Here is an 11,576-nt window from a genome sequence, read left to right on the forward strand (position 1 = left end):
AGTGAACTTTGATCACTAAAGGGAAAATGGATGGCTCTGCTGCCATTGGCAGTAGCCGGGGGGCATCTGCAATGCACCTGATCAAAATGAGGTACATTTACAACATCCCACATTATCTGCATCTTCACTGGAGGTATGAGAAGCAGTGAAACCTCCATACGGCCTGGATCCAACCATGTGAAAAAAAATGACTTTCATTGTGTTTCCTGAAGATTTAATCTCACTGCTTACATTACACAGTTTCTCTAGCTGGGGTGAGTTAATTCTAACGCCATTAAATACCTGTTGGAAAGAGTTTAACTTTTAGACGCACAATCCATCTTACTGCATATTTCCTAGGAGGTGATATTCCCAGCCCAGACCCACTTCCTTCTATGGAAACCCTGCCCTAAAATGAATGATCTAACAATGCAGGTTTCTATCCCAGTGCCACAAGCCAGATGTTACCCTGAACACATTTTGTGACCTCAGGATAAATTCACTAGAATGAAAGTATTGCAGTAATGCCTTCCTGCCATGGCGTGATAGATTAAAAGCTGCTGTACACTTTGGAACTGGAAGCCGAGCTCCCAATGTAAAGGAGATAAGCCATCATGCTTACAATGTGGTGTGCAGAGCTCACTGATGGGCAGTTTTTCTTAACAATGCATCAGGGCTTTTGTTATTTGGAAAGGAAGCTTAAATGTTAAGTTTCTGATGATTTGATGTATATAATAAAGCAGATATTTTTGTTTATCTTAATTTTTATTTATTTATTTATTTTTTGAGATGCGGTTTTGCTCTTGTTGCCCAGGCTGGAGTGCAATGGCATGATCTCGGCTCACTGCAATCTCTGCCTCCCAGGTTCAAGCGATTCTCCTGCCTCACCCTCCCAAGTAGCTGGGATTACAGGCATGCACCACTGTGCCCAGCTAATTTTGTATTTTTAGTAGAGATGGAGTTTCACCATGTTAGTCAGACTGGCCTCGAACACCTGACCTCAGGTGATCCACCTGTCTCGGCCTCCCAAAGTGCTGGAAATACAGGTGTGAGCCACCATGCCCAGCAAGCAGATATTTTTAAATACCTTGAAAAGTAATTTGAAAAATCAGTTTATGCAATTAAACATAATAGTTCTTTCCTCATTAGTTATGGATTCAAAGCTTTAATTTCTTTACTTATTTGAATTTTTAAGAATGGATTTTTATTGACTCTAAAATATTAAATAATAACTGTAGTCATTCACATTGTTACAATAATTGGCAAACTATTTTTCCAATGCTGTACAAAATCAAAAAAACAATTTAGATGAAGTAACTAAACAATAATTCATTGATTGAGTGATTGATATTCCAGTGTTTTAAAGGAATTGAATGACTCAAGATTAGAAATAATGACTCAGACTATGGCACTAAAAGTTATGCAGTAGGAGAATGCATTCCACAACCAAAGATGTCAGCTTTTAAAATTTACTATAATTAATTAAATTTAGCTCTCTGGGGGCTTCTGGTCTAAAGTGTCTTCCAGCTCACTGGACCAGAAGAAGAGTTTGCTATCATTTACTGAGCAGACAAAAATGCCAGTCTTTGCTCATCATCTACTCAGCCTGTCTTGTCCAATCAGCACGACACCCTCCCAGGCAGATAATAGTATCCCTTTAATTAGATTAAGGTACCAGAATTCAGAAAGATGATGTAATTTGCTGAAGTTCAAATAGCTAGTAATAATAGAACTGGGATTCAAACCATCCCTCTGATTCCAAACCACGAAGTAGTGTAAAAAGAAACAGATGAGGTCAAATATTTCTATAATGCTGAAAACAGGAATGGGCATCACATTGCCAAAATCAAAAGGGATTAGAACCAACTATAAGGTTAATGGGACATGTTGGAAACCATGATCAATGGCTGTTATCCTGCCTCTGAGTCTGCCTTTGGCATAGAATCACAATGACTGAACATGTTATAGTCATCCATTTATCACATAGAGTTCTGCTGTTAGAAGCAACCAGAATGCAATTCCCATCATTGTCCTCTAATCCTTTTTGTACTCAGAAACTACAACTCTCAGAATACAAATGGATAGGAAGTAGGCATGTGAGATTTAGGACAGGCTATAAAATTTGCTATCAGCAGGGACAAAATCAGATACAGGTCGTATTGTAGGACACACCGGGTGGCATAGCTTTTCATTTTCTCTGTCTGTAAGAGTCAGATAGGCAGGTGGGTTTGGAGAAATTTTAGGCTCAGACCAGCTGGATAAGGCATTAGCCAGGGAGCAGTGCAATGAAAGTTAAAACTGCCTCCTCTGCACTGGCAGATCTTTCTTCTTTGCTCTTTTCTTTTTTTTCTTTCTTCTCCTTCTTCTTTTCTCTTTCTCCCTCTCCTCAGTCTCCTCCTCTTCTCTTTCTCCTTCTTCTTCTTCTTCTTCTTCTTCTTCTTCTTCTTCTTCTTCTTCTTCTTCTTCTTCTTCTTCTTCTTCTTCTCCTTTCCTTCTTTTCTCCTTTTCCTTCTTTTTTTCTCCTTCCCCTTCTCCCTCTGTCTCCTTCTCCCTCTTCTTCTGCTCCTTCTCATCCTCCTTCTCCTTCTTCACCCCCTTTCATCATTCTTCTTTCTCTTTTTGGCAAGTTCTCAATCAAATAGAGTGGGGCAAAGGCCAACCCACATGGTCTTGTTTGGAGCAGAGTAAAGAGGAACCAAAATAAACATTGAACATATAAAATATATTTCAGAAAAAGGAATGTGGACATTATACTAAAGATTCAGAAAAAAATTAATTCTTAAAGTGATTCCTTGCTGCAGTTTTAACCTCCCCAAGAGAAAAGACCTGCGGATATGACATTTGTAGGTTTGTAGGTTTCCCTATTTAAAGAGTCAAGGCACCCTCATGCATACAGAGATGCCAGTCATCCTTTTGGTAATTCATTCTTAAATATGAATGAACAGCCAAGGATCAGCAGATATTTAGGGAAGTGACTAATGTAAAAGGCAGAGACCAATATGAGTAAACAGGAGATAAGAACATGAAGAAAACTGACCCCACATAAGCAACACAAAACTTCAAAATTATTAGTATATTCATGTATATATTAATATAGTGAACATATAAAATATTTAAACATGTATTTTTCAAAGAATGATGGTAAAATAAAGATAATTTCAGGTATATCATTTCTTTAAAAATGTATTGCCCTTGCCCATTTCCTTGGGGAGCTACAAGAGGGTGTGCCTCAAAAAAGAGGAAATTAACCAAGAAAGGGACATACATAGCATCACAAGCCAGCTTTCTAGCCCAGGAGCAGAATGAAGGAACTTGCAAATCCGATGGCAAAGGGAAATTCTGAAATGACAGCTAGCATCAGGCTTGCAGCTGATGGACAAAGGCTAAAGAAAAGATATTACTGAGGAAAAGAAATGAAACTGATATGTTTTACTACAGAAGGTGAAGACGCACACCCAGGGTGGAAAGGGTGTGGAAGAATTAGTGATCAATGCGTAAAACCCAAGAAAATGTAAAGAGGACACAATTATTATTATCCCTTGGGAAAACAAAAGCAAATATTGCCATAGTACACTACTTGGCTCAGTTGTGAATGGTATTTACCTAATAATGGTAATGTCAACTGAATGACAATTTAAGCAAAAGCTGTGATATATGTATTTTGGGAGACATTTGGGAAAGCATATAAACTGTGCATACCCCACGTGCACTTGTGGTGACAGAGGGCTAATGCTCATCTTCCAGAGTAGGATGTGGATAGATAATGTCCAAAAAAGGCAAGGAGTAGTAGAATAGGAATATTATTTAGAAATAATGACATAAAACCCACCAGCAGTAGCTGCAAGAGTTATAAGTTGATAATTAAGGGATAGTGAGATGACAAGTAAGAACTGCTTTGGAATTTGTGGTTGTGGCTATAACTTGTATCTTTATTTGAGTTCTAAAACTATGCCTGTTCATATTCTCTTTTCTAAAGGACATGTGAATACTCTGCTTGTAAAATTCCTAAAAATCATTATATTCAGTATGATTTAAACTATGAAAATAATTCCAAAGGTAAACAAACAACTGTTAGCATACATATGAAAATTTTAGTAATTGATGGGTAGAATTAAAAATTTCTTTATATTTTTTATTTTCTGAACTCTCCAAATATTGCTCAATAAGCATCCATGATATTTATAACCAGAAAAATAGACTAAAATCAGAATTCAAGTGAATTTTTATCACATGATTACAAGTACATAAAATATGCTTTGCCAAGAAGAGATGAGAAAATGCATCAAAATATAGTATAGTGGGAGTGGTATTTTTTCTACTTCATTTTTGTTTACATATATTCAATCAATAATGGGAAACAAAGTTTCTTTATAATAAACAACCTTAGTCCAAAATTTCCTGGCTCTCAAATAAAAGCAAACACACTTGATTTCTTATTTTCAAGATCTGAAAGACAACAGTTTAGTCCTTCATATATTAGAACTTGGAAATAAAATCTGAAGGTTGAATGAGATCATTTTAGGGTGATACAAAGTGGTCATAAGATACAAATATATTTCATATTTTTGAGATTCACTACCCAACAGGTGACAATTAAACTGAAAACAAAAGTGGCTTCTTATTAAAGGGATAATTATAGTACCTCTACTATCCATTCATTCAACAATTATTTATCTCTATTATGTACAGGCACTGGGGACTCAGTGAATCCCCAGCAGTGAATGAAAGTATAGCTTGACCTCAAGGAGCTTATGTTCTATTGGGGGAAGCAGACAATAAACTGATGAACAAATCAAAATGATGTATGGCAGCCGGTGTGAAGTGCTATAAAACAATATGACAGGCAGGGGTCAGGCCAGGGTGGGGTCTGTAATATAAGGTACTTACACCATATGGATTAAAAGGCATTCAAGCAGAGAACTGAATGAAGTAAGGGTGTGGAGCAGGCCACCATCTGAGCAGGGGCATTCCAGATGAAGGCAACAGCTGGACAGGGAGAATCTCAACACATTCAAGGAACAGAATGGAGGCCAGGTAGCTGTATCCCAGCAAGCAGAAAAGAGGGGAGTTTGAGATAAGGCAGACAGGTAGAAGAGGGAAGGGCAGCAGATAATGTCAGCCAGGTGGACCACAGGTGCAATTTGGGATTTTCCTCTGAGTGAGATGAGAAGCCATTAGAGGATTTTCAAAGGGAGCAACATGATCTGATTGAGGTTTAAAACCATCACAAGCTGCTGTGTTGAGAATGTTGAGAGATGAGAATGGAGGCAGGCGCACCAGGTGGAACTTACTAAAATAATCCAAGTGAACGGTGGGGGTGGTAGTAGTAGATATAATAAGTAGTTTGTGGATATTTTTAAAGATACACCCAATGGGACTTGCTTATAGGGTATGAGAGGAAGTATTCCAAAATAGACATCAAGACTTTTGACCTTAGCAACCACAAGTTTGGAATTATTTACTGAGATAGCAAATACTGCAGAAGGGGCAAGTTGGGTGGAGAAATGTACTAATATTAATCCGGACTACCTATCTACACACACATAAGTATGTATAGCACTTCACAATTAACAATCTATTTGTTATTCACACTCAGGGATCTCATTTGCTTTCTTTCACTGCAGAAAGCTGAGAGTGCTGAGGGCACATCTGAAACCACTGGAGATTGGCGACATAGAGGTCAGGTAGCAGTGCTCTCCCACCAGGAGTCCCTCTGCACCCCTGGAGAGAGCAGTCATTATGCAGGACGACCCATCTGCTCAGAACTTTCGGTGGTGGCTTGTGCTGTGACTCTGGTCCCATTCACCTATGTGCTGCTGTAGGCTTAGCTTTCCACAGCCTCCCCAGTTTTGCCATTTGTCATTATTGTTCACTCTTAAAATTTATTCTGACCCTGATGCATGGAGTGATAGCTGTTAGCCTCTTAAAACAACTTTTACAATTATTTTGACAGTTTGCCGTGTTTTGGTCTCCCAACAATACTTAGAATTTGTCTGAGTTATAGTTGCATAGACGGCAATTTTCCTGACCTAGTTTTCTGACTATGATTTGTGGGTCAGTAAACTCCTTAAATGATGGAATATAACATCTCAGGCCGCAGGGAACACTTACTATCACATGCTCGTTGTTGCAGGATGGATGCGTGGCCGGCCTCAGGTTGTTAAACGTTAGGGTGATCCACCTTCCCTCTGGGATGGTGATTCTCCACTCGTAGATCCGGCCATGAGGATTTGGGTTCTGTTAGTTGGGAGAAGTAGATGTTCCAGCAGAGCCCTGAAGACCCCCACCACACTCTGACATGAGGGGAAAAAAGCTAAGAAAACTTCCAATCAAATCGAAGTGTCTCTTTCCATCAGGGAAGCTCTCAAAATTCAGGTATTTAAAAATTATCCTTCTAGACAAAATTATTCTCCGTATTTATGTGTGTGAAGATTTTAGTGAATATATACATGCATTTCCTATCTCTATTAATATTTAACTCTGGCTTCCATGGATGATAGTCCCCAGACAGCAATTTAATTTTCATCATGGCCCAAGAAATATGAGAGACCAATGAATATAATGAAGTTAAGAATCAGGAAAATCAGGTCTGGTGCGGCAGCTCACGCCTGTAATCCCAGCACTTTGAGAGCCCAAGGCAGGCAGATTATGAGGTCAGGAGTTTGAGACCAGCCTGACCAATATGGTAAAATCCTGTCTCTACTAAAAATACAAAAATTAGCTGGTGTGGTGGCAGGCACCTGAAATCCCAGCTACTCAGGAGGCTGAGGCAGAAGAATCGCTTGAACCCGGGATGGGGAGGTTGCAGTGAGCCAACATCACACTATTGCACTTCAGCCTGGGTGACAGAGCGAGACTCCATCTCAAAAAAAAAAAAAAAAAAAAAAAAAAAGAGAGAATCAGGAAAACCAACCAGGAGTAGTGGTTCATGCCTGTAACCCCAACACTTTTGGAGGCCAAGGCAAGACCCCACCTTTACAAAAAAAAATCAGGAAAATCAGAAGGTTAATATAAGTATCCAGTTTTTCCAAACAGATCTTTATTACATCTGAGTTTGTCGGATTTGCAGTAAGGCAAATTCTGAGTAACTATAGGACTTTCTTAAGGCGGGCATTGCAGTGTAACTCTCATCCTCGTATTATATCTCTCGTGATACTAGTTATTTTCCCTTATAGCATTGATCACAGCTGTAATTTTTCGTTTATCAGTGTGACTTTTTGATTAAGGTCCAAGAAGATAGGGGTTCTGTTTTGTTTTGTTTTCAAACTATTGTAACACCAGTGCCTAGCACAGTGTCTGTCCAATGCAGGTGCTCAATGTTGTTTTGAATGAATCAAAGACATCACCTTCCATGCTGGATTCAAATCACAGTCTGAATCCTGAGGCAGTCAGAGAGCCATTTGTGACAAACCTGACCACGGCAGTATTGCTGGAAGTGTCTATCCTGTCAGGAATGGTGTTTGCACAGTGTCTGCCCAAGATGTTTCCTGTGAGAGACAAATAATGCAATATATATGTCCAGGTGATTGATTTCTTTTAAACTCTATTCGAGGTGTCCTGCGTGTACAAAGAAAATAATAAAAAGCAAGACCTTGCCCATGAAGAAACATTAATCTCTGTCAAGAAAACAGGAAAACATGAATGAAAATTAACATATTCAAATATATGAAGAAGTGAAGAAAATGCAACCAGTTAGGGGAAGGATATCTCGGGACAATGAGGAGGGCTTGCTCAATTGGTTGAAAAAGTGCTCTGAGACAACAGAGTGACAAATATCTGCCTTATGCTGCTGCCAGGAGACATGCATGACCCTCTCTCTGCCTCAAGCTATAGAGCACCCCTCAAATAACGGCATGTGGTAAGGGGATGTCTCAGCAGCAACAGGTTGCCTTCCCACTACCGTTGCTCTCCCCAAGTGGCCTCCAGGGTAGGCTCTATGACACCTGGGCTCTGGGCATCCATTGTTAATGGTAGAATTGAGGGAGAGAATCGCTGGTACTGCCCAAAGCTTATTAATCTGCACTTCTTTGCAGAGTATAGACATGCTTTTGCCTTTCTTGGAATGAAGAAACTTCAGAGGCTGAATAAGTACATGCGAAAATAAACACCCCAAAGAGAGCAGATATATTTCACTAACCAGAGGTATGATAATCCCAGATCTCCACAAAGTCTTTTTCACAGCCAAAGGAATTCTGAAGGTTAAAATCTTCAAAAGAGATGGTGAGATAGTGTCTGGAGAGCCCCTGGAGATGCCACTCACAGAATAAGTTGTCTCTATATGGAAGCATTAGATGGCCAGTGCTTTCAACAATACCACTTTGCCCTGCTACTCTTCCCCCACATTGAGCTGAAAAAAGAAAGAAAGAAAGAAAGAAAGAAAGAAAGAAAGAAAGAAAGAAAGAAAGAAAGAAAGAAAGAAAGAAAGAAAGAAAGAAAGAAAGAAAGAAAGAGAGAAAGAAAGAGAGAAAGAAAGAGAAAGAAAGAAAAAGAAAGAAAGAGAAAGAAAGAAAGAGAAAGATTGATTCTATTACAATTTTTTTTTCTCATTTCGCCAGCACATGTGAAAACTTTTAGATGCCAAGTGACTATGAATTGAAGTTTTTAAAATTCTGAAAATGGTTAGTGCTTTCCTCATTATTTGAATTATAGGGTTGATTATAGGGTTGATTACAGAAATGATACCACGAGTCCAATCCAATAATGGGAAACAAGAAGATGACTAAATGGCATATTCTGTAATGTCACATTAATTCTTTTGGTACACTATGTAAGAGCTATTAGTCGCAAGCAAGTTTTATCTCAAGAACAAACTAGTAGACTCATCTGACCTGCCTAGAACCCTGTGTTGATTCTAAAGACTGAACCCAAGCTCAGCTGGAAGGGGAACTGTGGGGACGCCTGCCATTTCTAGTTTTACTATCAACTAAACTGTTCACTACAGTAACTGATATCTCAGGGCCTTGAAAATTACTGTTCAATTATGTCTTATTAGCTGGATTTGATAGCTAATTGAATTATATGCAGCTTGACTCGGGATATAACATGATCTATGGTGTAGTTAAATATTGTTATAACTAGCCTTCCTGAATTTTTGCTATATTAAATATTCGTTTGGTTTGTGTCTAGACCTATTAGATACTAAACTATGTGCTATTGTGACCATACTATAGTGAGTCTTCAACAAGAAAAATTACTGCTCAATCTTTAAATAAGGAAATAAAAATCCTGAAGAGACATATTTGCTTTTTATCCAGTGCCTGATCTGGCACTAGAGACTCAGAGAAAAAAAAAAAAAAAGCTTAATTATTTTGTATGTGATGAGGAATTCAAAGACATTGTTCTAAATATAGTTATCTGGTTCTCAAATAGTTTCATTACTTAAGGTAATAAACATACTGTAGCTCTTCCTTTTCCTTAGGGGATACATTCCAAGTCCCCCAAGTGAGTGCCTAAAACCTCAGATAGTACTAAACCCTATATAGACATATAGACAATTTTTTTCTCTGTATATGTACCTATGATAAAGTTTACTTTATAAATTAAACATAGTAAGAGATTAACAATATTAACTAATAATAAAATAGAATAATCATAACAGTATACTGTAAGAAAAGAAAATGTGGTCCCTCAAAATATCTTGATGTACTGTACTCACCTATTTTTGGGGCCTCTGTTTACCAAGGGCGTTGAAATCATGAAACATGAAACCATGGATAAGAGAGAACTACTGAATTTCATAGTAAGCAGAAGAAACAGGAGTTTGAATTAACTACGCATATTTCTTCACAAGTTAGAAAAAATACAAAATATTCAAGTTTACTAAGATTATGTTTTAAAATAAACATTAAAAGAGAAATTAAAGTTGATGACTGTGGTTTTAAACATTTACACTCCTTACTTATTTCTAGCATTAAAATATTTTTTAAAATAGGCAGATAGAATGACTTCTTTTTAAAAAGTCATGGTTTTAAAAAAAGTTTTAACAAATTCATTCTATAACAACTCTTTTATTTAATATAAAAATGTTTTCCAGGGCTTTTATAGTTTTGTGTTTTACAGTTAAGTCTTTAATCCATCTTGAATTGATTTTTGTATATGGTATAAGTAAGGGGTCCAGTTTCAATCTTCCACATATTGCTAGCCAGTTCTCCCGGCATCATTTATTACATAGGGAGTCCTTTCCGCATTGCTTGTTTTTGTCAGCTTTGTTGAAGATCAGATGCCTGTTGGTGTGAGGCCCTGTTTCTGAGTTCTCAATTCCATTTTATTGGTCTATGTGTCTATTTTTGTACCAGTACCATGCTGTTTTGGTTACTGTACCCCTGTAATATAGTTTCAAGTCAGGTATTGTGATGCCTCCAGCTTTGTTCTTTCAGTTTAGGATTGCCTTAGTTATTTGGGTTCTTTCTGGGTCCATATGAGTTTTAAAATAGTTTTTTCTAGTTCTGTGAAGAATGTCATGATAGTTTGATAGGAATAACATTGAATCTGTAAATTTGGGAGAGCAGTATGGCCATTTTAATAATATCGATTCTTCATTCTTCCTATCTCTGAGCATGGAATTTTTTTTCATTTGATAGGGTGGAGGGTGGGAGAAGGGAGAGGAGCAGAAAAAATTACTATTAGGTACTAGGCTTAGTAACTGGGTGATGAAATAATCTTTACAATGACTCCCATGACACGAGTTTACTTATATAACAAACCTGCACCTGAACCTAAAATAAAAGTTAAAAAAAATATATTACCTATAGAATACTTGGCCTTGAATCTCACATGAGTGGGGCTGTTGCCAGATCGAAATCTCAAATACATAACCTCTTCTAAGGACCACTGACTGCTGGGCAAATATGTCCCACAAAATTTGGAAAGTATTGGTGCATCTGAATCCACTCCATCCCACAACTCAAGTAGTTGGAAGTACAGCTAAAGTGGAAACAAAATTCTGTTAAATTTAAATGGTCAATTGCCTTGACTTATTTTGATAATGACAACTTCACTTACTTTCTTTGAAGATATTATTAAATCATCATTTCTTAGCATAAAAGACTATGATAGAATCAGTGTAAGCCATGTGTCACATTAAAATGCTGTAGGATATTTTTCCTAATAGTACATTCTTTCATTAGCAGCTCAAAAATACAGGTTTTACATGTTCTACATTGAAGAATATTTACTTCCCTTCTATATTCTGTATTGGTTTTACAAATATAAATGTTGTTTTCAAATTAATCCCTATGAATTTTAAAAAAACAAGTATTTTGTTCCACACAATGATTTGATACATTTCACATGACAAAGATAAATTCTCTAACAGCTCTGTAACTGGGACTAACGGAGAGTCCCAACTGGAATTTTCTGTGTCTGTAAAAGTAGACAAGCATGTATCTAGCGTTTCTTGAGGAAGTTACATCAGCTAATTAATGCTACATGAGTGGAAGAGTAGTATTCAATCCAGTGCCAGAAATAGCAACAAAAGCTCTTATATCTAAGTTTTGCACCACAGTCGCATTCATGCAAACGTATACACACTTTTGTTAAAGGAAAGAGAAAAACGGTTTTTTTACAATCTATATGGTTTTCCTTTCTCTTCAACGTAG

The 11,576-nt window shown here is 37.5% G+C and overlaps 1 long non-coding RNA gene across 1 annotated transcript; it reads left to right on the forward strand.

Moving 5' to 3' along the window:
* Positions 1 to 507: 507 nt before the first annotated feature.
* LOC144331395 (uncharacterized) lies at positions 508 to 10,714 on the forward strand. The gene is made up of 4 exons (XR_013398493.1): positions 508 to 684; positions 5,604 to 5,663; positions 6,113 to 6,354; positions 8,641 to 10,714. It is a non-coding gene; the product is annotated as an uncharacterized LOC144331395 (long non-coding RNA).
* Positions 10,715 to 11,576: the final 862 nt, after the last annotated feature.

The sequence above is a fragment of the Macaca mulatta genome, chromosome 9 (genome assembly GCF_049350105.2).
Source record: "Macaca mulatta isolate MMU2019108-1 chromosome 9, T2T-MMU8v2.0, whole genome shotgun sequence".
NCBI classification, from domain to species: domain Eukaryota; kingdom Metazoa; phylum Chordata; class Mammalia; order Primates; family Cercopithecidae; genus Macaca; species Macaca mulatta.